Raw genomic sequence first — 7,878 nt, forward strand, 5'->3', positions numbered from 1 at the left:
AAAAGCACAAAGCTGGAGACAAGCTAGATGTCCAACCATTGGGGATCGGTCAGCAGCGTGCGTCAGTCATTAAAGCTGTCACAAATCACAGCATAGCAGCTTAGGTGAGGCAGAAACCTGTGCACCACATAAGCAATCAAAGAGAACACTGGTCAGGGGCTTCCCTGGCGGCCCAGTGGTTAAGACTCCATACTTCCACTCCAGGGGCATGGGTTCGATCCTTGGTCAGGAAACTAAGATCCTGAATGCTTCCTGGCCAAAAAAAGAACATTGGGTAAAGTTGTTTGTAGGGTATAACTCCATCTTTATTTTCTCACACATACACATAATACTCCAAAAAGAAAGGATAGGAAGTTATACTCCAAAATATTAATATTGGGACTTGAATTATTTTTTTGTTGTTAACCTACACTAATTAGATTTTCCAAGTGAACATTACTTATTATTATTATTATTATTTATTTGGCCATGCTGAACAGCTTGCAGGATCTTAGTGAAAGTGCAGAGTCATAACCATTGGATTGCCAGGGAGTTCCCATGTTTTCAGACGGTAAAGCGTCTGGTGGCTCAGACGGTAAAGCGTCTGTCTACGATGTGAGAGACCTGGGTTCGATCCCTGGGTTGGGAAGATCCCCTGGAGAAGGAAATGGCAACCCACTCCAGTACTCTTGCCTTGAAAATCCCATGGACAGAGGAGCTTGGTGCAGGATACTATCCATACGGTCACAAAGAGTTGGGCACGACTGAGCGACTTCACTTTCTTTCCCAACTTTTCAGGTATTTTAAAGGCCACTGGGGTTTTCATTGTTCTGTTATTTTTTCATGCTGATTCATAGGTGCTCTCTGTATTAGGGAAATGAGGGCCTTTTTTTTTTTTTTTGGTCACACCATGCAGCTGGTAGAATCTTACTTCCCCAACCAGGGACTGAACTCAGGCCACGGCAGTGAGAGTGCCAAGCCCTAACCTCTGGGCCATAGGCAATTCCCGAGGGCCTTTATTTTTATAGAAATAAATGTGTGCTTTCCAGCCCTTCTTACCACGGGCACGTCTTGCTCTCAGCGGACCGGAGACAGTTCAAGCCCAGATGCTTTAAGCTCCTACACTGGCTGCTTCTGCCCTCTGGGGGCAAGGTCAGGACCCTGAGCCCTCCTTGGGGGCATGGCTGTCAGATGAGCCAGGCTTGGGCACATCTGGGTACCAGTTGTCTCCTGTTGGTTGGTTTTGCTTTTAACTCTGCTGGGGTTTGACTCTGGCAACCTTTGATGAGCCCCTCAACTCCAGAGCACACTGACTTCAGTCTAGGAGCGCTTTCTCCCTGGCCCTTCCAGGCAGAATGAGCCTCTTCTTCTGCGTTATTTCTGTACCTGGTTCAGACTTTCCCTGTTAATTGCTGTTATCATGCTGAATTCAGTTTTTAAATCATTTTTTTTTTCTCCCCTAATAAAATAATGTTCATTTGGAACTTTCCTGGCAGTCCAGTGGTTAGGATGCAGCTCTTTTGCTGCTAAGGGCCTGGGTTCAATCCCTGGTTGGGGAACTGAGACTCCCACAAGCCACTCCATGTGGCACAAAAAAAGTGTATAAATAAAACCTGAAAAGATGCTCAACTTTGCTCATAAAAGAAATGCTCAGTTAAATTACACAGAGATACTGTTTTTCACCCACCAAGCTTCCAAAATCTGAAAGTTAGAGAACACCCTCTGCTGGCAAGGCTGTGGGAAACAGACTCTTGTACATTGCTGCTACTACTACTCCTAAGTCGTGTCCGACTCTGTGCGACCCCACAGACCACAGCCCACCAGGCTCCCCCATCCCTGGGATTCTCCAGGCAAGAACACTGGAGTGGGTTGCCATTTCCTTCTCCTTGTACAGGGCTGCTGGGAATGTAAATTGGTTCAGCCAATCCCCGTGGAAGACAATCTGGGCAGTATATCTATCAAAATGACAAATGTATATATTTTTTGACTTAGCTATTCCCGCTTCTAGAAATTTATTTTATAGATACACGCACATGTGTAAAATGACAGATACTCAAGGGATTAATTTGTAGCATTGCAAGTAATCACAAAAGACTGAAAACCATCTAAATTTCCAACCACAGGGGATGCGTTAAATAAATGATAACACATCCATCCAGTGGAATACCACACAGCTGTCAAAACTGAATAGGGAGGTGATAGGAGAAAAGTGACTGAGCAAGAACCTTCAAAAGCTCATCCCTGAGAAAATCAATGGAGAAGACTGGCAGAAATGATCAAAAGCAACTTCTGCAGAACGCTGGAAATTAACCAGAGGCTTGCAGCAACCAGGGGAGTGTTTAATCAAGAAAATCAACTGATTTCCAGTAGGAATCAAGCTTTGTGGATTTGTAATTTGTCCTATCCCACCTTCCTTTGTCTAGCTCAGCAACAGCTTTGAAAACTAACAGCCCACATTCCCAGCCCCTGAAGAAGTAGAACAGAGCTGAGGCTCTTCCAAAGCTTTATTTTTAAAAAACCTGGCATTTTTGGACACATCTGGTGGTTCCATGGAAGACCTCATTGGAAAAAATTACCTTTATTTAACCTAAGTCAGAGCTCACTCAGTGCTAAAAAGTATTTCACAGAGGGGCCTTTATCTAAAACAATTACAAGCAAGTGTTTTAATGTTGCAGCTGCCTGAGGCAATGAATAACAGTTGGAACAAGTAACAGACTAACCAGAATAAGAGGTAAATAAATAGATAAGAGACTAACCAAATAGCCGAAGAATGAGTTATCTATAGGAGCTTTGAAAAGCTTTGACGTATTTGGATCTTATGTCTTCGGTGGGCAAAGGATCTCTCTGAGGTCTTGCCTACAAGGCACTTACCCCATTTGTGAAGGCTCTGTCCTCATGACCTAATCACTTCCCAAATGCCCCACCTCATAATACCATCTCTGTGGGGGTTAGGATTTCAATATATAAATTTCCCTCAGTCAGGTCCAACTCTTTGCAACCCCATAGACTGTAGCCCACCAGGCTCCTCTGTCCATGGAATTCTCCAGGCAAGAACACTGGAATGGGTAACCATTTCCTTCTCCGGGGATCTTTCCGACCCAGGGATCGAACCCAGGTCTCTTGGACCAGAATCTTTACCATCCGAGCCACCAGGGAAGCTCATAAATTTATGGGTAGGGCCACAAATATGTAGACCACAGCATTATATGATTCCACTTACATGAATTACCTACAATAGTCAAACTACAGAGAAGGAAGCAGATGGATGGGGGCCCGGTCTGGCTGGGGAGGGATGGGGGGAGTGAGCGTTTCCTGGGGATGGAGTTTCAGTTAGGGAAGATGAAGAGCTCCGAGGATGGGTGGTGGGGATGGCTGCAAAGTGTGAGAGTACTCAGTGCCACGGAGCTGTGCAATTAAAGATGGGTACGGTGGTTAAAAGAGGGGCAGGGATGGAGTCAATAATCATATTAAGGCCGATATAAAGAATCAAAGTGGTGGTTCCCTGGGAAGAGAGGAATGGGTGGTGAACTGGGGGCCTGGGGGACAGGAGTAAGAAAGGGCCACCTCACCAGGAATCTTCTCAGACTTATTCATTGTTTTTGTTCGTGTTGTGGCCTGACCGCACAGCCTGCCTGCAGGGTGCACGTTTCCCAACCAGGGATTAAAGGGGGCCCCGGCAGCGAAAGGGTCAAGTCTCAACCACTGGACCGTTGGGAAATTTCCTCTTCTGTTTGTTTGTTTTGCCAGGCTGCCTGGCTCACAGAAGCTCAGACTCCTGACCAGGGATTGAACCCAGGCCCCAGCAACGAAAGCACAGCACCCTAACCACGAGGCCACCAGGGCCACTCCTGTTACTCATTATTGAGTCACTTGAATATATATTCCTACTCCAAATATTACATTTAAGACAAAAAAAAAAAAAAAAACTGTTAATGATGAAGAACTGAGTCCGAGTTTGATCAAACCTCTGGATCCAGCTGCCCATCGGCAAGAAACACAGGCCGTGCAGATCGGCACCAAGGGATGCGGTCAGGAAAAATCCAGACCGTGGGGAATTCTCCAGGTGGGCTGGCTCGGGTGCTCCAAATATTAACTGTTCAGGAAAGAAAGGGACAGACGGGACCCCCTGGACAGGATCTGAAGATACAGCAACGAAAACTGCGAGACTGGGCTGCAGTGTCATTGAGGACCGTCAAATCAGGGCCACCTGCACAGGAGGGCGAGGCAGGTGGTCAAGGCTGGAGCTGAAGAACTCTGCTTCTCAGCGCGTGCTTCAGTTGTGTCGGAGTCTGGGTGACCCTATCGGGTGCAGCCCGCCAGGCTCCTCTGTCCGTGGGATTCTCCAGGCAAGAATACTGGAGTGGGGTTGTCATGCCCTTTTCCAGGGGATCTTCCCGACCCAGGGATCGAACCCATGTCTCCTGCATTGCAGGCAGATTCTTTACTGTTTGAGCCACCGGGGAAGCCCTGCCTCTCAGTACATTATGCTAACTCATCAAGCTGTTTGTTTTCTGTGATTTTCTGTACTGATTTTTTTTTTTAAAGAAAAGTTTAAAAGAAACACAGGCTTTCCACACCCTGCCCTCGGAACAGGGGGCACTGCTCCATGGCTTGAGACTGAGTGTCCCGGGCGAGGGGCCCAGAGCGGCTGGCCGGTGGGCAGGCCACGGCTGTTGGGGAGGGAGCCGAGCCTCCGCGGTTTTTTCTGGAGAATGAGGTAACGAAGCACCGAGCTCATGGCTTCTCTGGTGAAAACTGGGCTCCGTCTTTGAAGAATTTTCTCAGACCACCAAGGCGTCATGGGACAGCTCATTGTCCCCACACTTAGGGAGGAGGGTCTGGACCACCCGCTCCCAGGACTGGCTCCAGGCTCTCCCCCACCACCTTAATTTGAGGGGGGTCCATTGCCACCCCAGCAATGGTCTGAACTACCCAAACGTTGCTTCTCGTGGAATCCAGTCTTTTTATCTTTTTTTCAAGAAATGTATGTTTTTTTTGTTTTTCTTTTGGCCAAGCCGTATAACGTGTGGGACCTTACTTCCCGTGTGTGTTAACTGCTTAGTCGTGTCTGACTCTGTGCGGCCCTATGCACTGTAGCCCGCCAGGCTCCTCTGTCTATGGGATTCTCCAGGCAAGAATACCTGAGTGGGTTGCCATCTCCTTCTCCAGGGGGTCTTTCTGACCCAGGGATTGAACCCAGGTCTCCCGCTTTGCTGGCAGACTCTTTACCGTCTGAGCCACAAGGGAAGCCCCTTACTTCCCCAACCAGGGATCAAATGTGTGCCCCCTGCGGTGGAAGCTCAGAGCCATAGCCATCGGACCACCAGGGAAGCCCCAGCCTCATTTTAGTAGCCCACTCCCCTAAAGAGTCCCCTAAAGACCCCTCCACCAAAGTCTGCTGTGTACTTGCGTTGGTCCAGATTTTGCTCTGCACCGACTTGCCCCAGGAAGGACTTTTTCTAACCGAAATAGGTCATCATATCTTGTATAGAATCTTGCAACTTGCCTCTGGAATTAACAGGCAGTGAACAATTTTTTAATAGATCTAGAAATGATCTGTTCTCGTTGAGAGCATCATCCTAGAATATGTTTTTATTTTCCTTCTTTTCTATTTTTTAGAATATGTTTTTAATGACATTATTTTATTCACTTTCTTCCTATGTGTGTTTTTTGTTTCCATCTCAGCATTCATTTCATCTGTGCCCATGGTAGAAAATCTGGAAAAAGAAGAGAATGAAAACGCGCACACTGAGAAGTCCTCCCACCCACGGGAAGCGAGCCTGCACTTCCCTCCAGTCCCTCTTCCACCCGCCTCTTCTCCTGCCTCGCTTTCCTGGTGGGCTCTGAGTGCAGAGACAGAGTGGGGGACCCCCCCCCGCAGTGTATTCCTTTTCTATCGCTGATATCGTGTCAATGAGCACCATTCTGCAAGTCAGGAGTCTGACCCGGGGCTCACTGGGGTAAAAATCAAGGTGTCACCAGGGCTGTGGCCCCTCTGGTGGCATTAGAGGACAGTCCGCCTCCTGGCTTTCCCCAGCTTCCAAAGGCCACCTGTTTCCTCAGCTTATGACCCCTTCCTCTGGCAGCGTCAGGCCAAGGCCTCATTCAAGCCCCCCTCCTGGACTTTCAGGAACCTCTGTGATTCCACTGGGCCCATCAGAAGAACTGCTCATGTCAAAGCCTCATGAGCTGCAAACGTAATCCCCCTTTGCCGCTAACCAAGCATAGTCACGGGGTCTGGGGATGAGGGTGGAGCTGGCTTTGGGGGCCATATTCTGTCTCTGCAGATGGCTGGGCCCAGGCCCAGGGTCCGTTTAGGAGGTAAGTGGGTGGGAGGGGCTGGGGCTGTGGATGAGACTAGGAGCCTCAATTGGGGAATATGCAGCCGGAGGTCACCACCCTCCCTGCACACAGATGCATGTGGTACGGAATCACCAAATCACAGGAAAAAAAACTTTTTATTTATTTGGCTTCACTGGATCTTCACTGAGGCACACAGGATCTTAATTGCAGCATTCAAACTCTTAGTTGCAGTATGAAGGATCTGGCTCCCCGACTGGGAATCAAACCCAGGTCCCCTGCATTGGGAGTGCTGCGTCTTAGCCACAGGACCACCAGGGAAGCCCCCTACGTCATCTTAAGCCTATTACTTTTAGTTGATCTGCACTGCTCGCTTGGACGCCCTCACCATCATTTCCGTCCTGGGGAGTTAGTGCATTTGAAATCAGGGAACGCAGAAAATAAAAATTCCCGTGTGGGACGCAGTTGAGAGGTGACCTCCGTGTCCTGAAGCCCAAGGGCTGAGATGGGGGCTGTCATCCTGTGCAAAGATGCTAAACCCACTCCCCAAATACAGCTCTGTGTTTCCAGTTTCCTAGAAGCTCCTCCTTGCCTCTAAAAACTCTCCCTTAGACCCAGAAATCTCACTAACCAGAGTCTCTCCTAAGGAAATCTTTCTAAATATAGAAAACGCTCCAGCACAAGGGTATTTGGGCCATTTTCCTTGGAAGAGTGACTAATTAGACACAACCTAATTGTCCGACAGTGGGGGCCCAGCCGGCCGGTGGCAGCAAACTGCGTCATTAAAGTGATGAGTCCAGGAGAATACGGGCAGCCGCCTGCATCGCCGTGCGTGTGCACAGGACCGCGATCCGGTGATCACAGCTACAGACGGTTTCTAAAAGCCCGGAACAAAGGCTTGAAGGACATTAACAACAACAGCAGCGGAGGTTCTCTCTGGCTGGGGAGGACTGGGGTGATTTCTCTTCCCCTTTGTTCTACCTCTCGGAAATTTTCAAGTTCCCTGGGAAGAGCGAGATAGAAAAGTCTACCTTTCAGTGAATTGGTTGTGTTCACCGAATGGAGTGTGGAATTAATGCCATCCCTTTGTGTGGGTGAGTGAACGTGTGTGTGTGTCACACGTGAGTGTGTGCACGTGAGAGTGCACGGGATGTGGAAGTGGAGTGTGTGCCCGAACGTTGGGTACGGGTGGTCTGAGTGTGACTGGGTGTGAACATGAGTGTGGGTGGATGTGAGGATGAATGCCACATACATCAACGTATGTGCGTGTAAATGTACATACGTGAGTGGACACGTGTGAACATGGGGGCATCAGTGTGGGTGTGTGAGCAAGTGTGCGTCCCTGTGACACTGTGAATCTGTGTGTTCGTGTGAATGTGTGAGAAAGGGTGGGGCCTAAGTGTGTGGTGTGAATACTAACGCAGGGGTGTCTGTGGACTTGCCTGTGAGAGTGGGGGGGTGTGAATGTCAGGTGTGTGCAAGTGTACGGACATGAGCACGTGTGCTGGAGTGTTGGTGACTGTGTGCACGTGAAGCTGTGAGTGGATGTGTGTAAGCATGAGTGTGTGTGGACGTCGGGCGTGGGCACCCATGTGACGG

The sequence above is a fragment of the Bos grunniens genome, chromosome 25 (assembly GCF_055505025.1).
Source record: "Bos grunniens cultivar Pamir isolate PY7600 chromosome 25, Bosgru_T2T1.0, whole genome shotgun sequence".
Classification (NCBI taxonomy): Eukaryota; Metazoa; Chordata; class Mammalia; order Artiodactyla; family Bovidae; genus Bos; species Bos grunniens.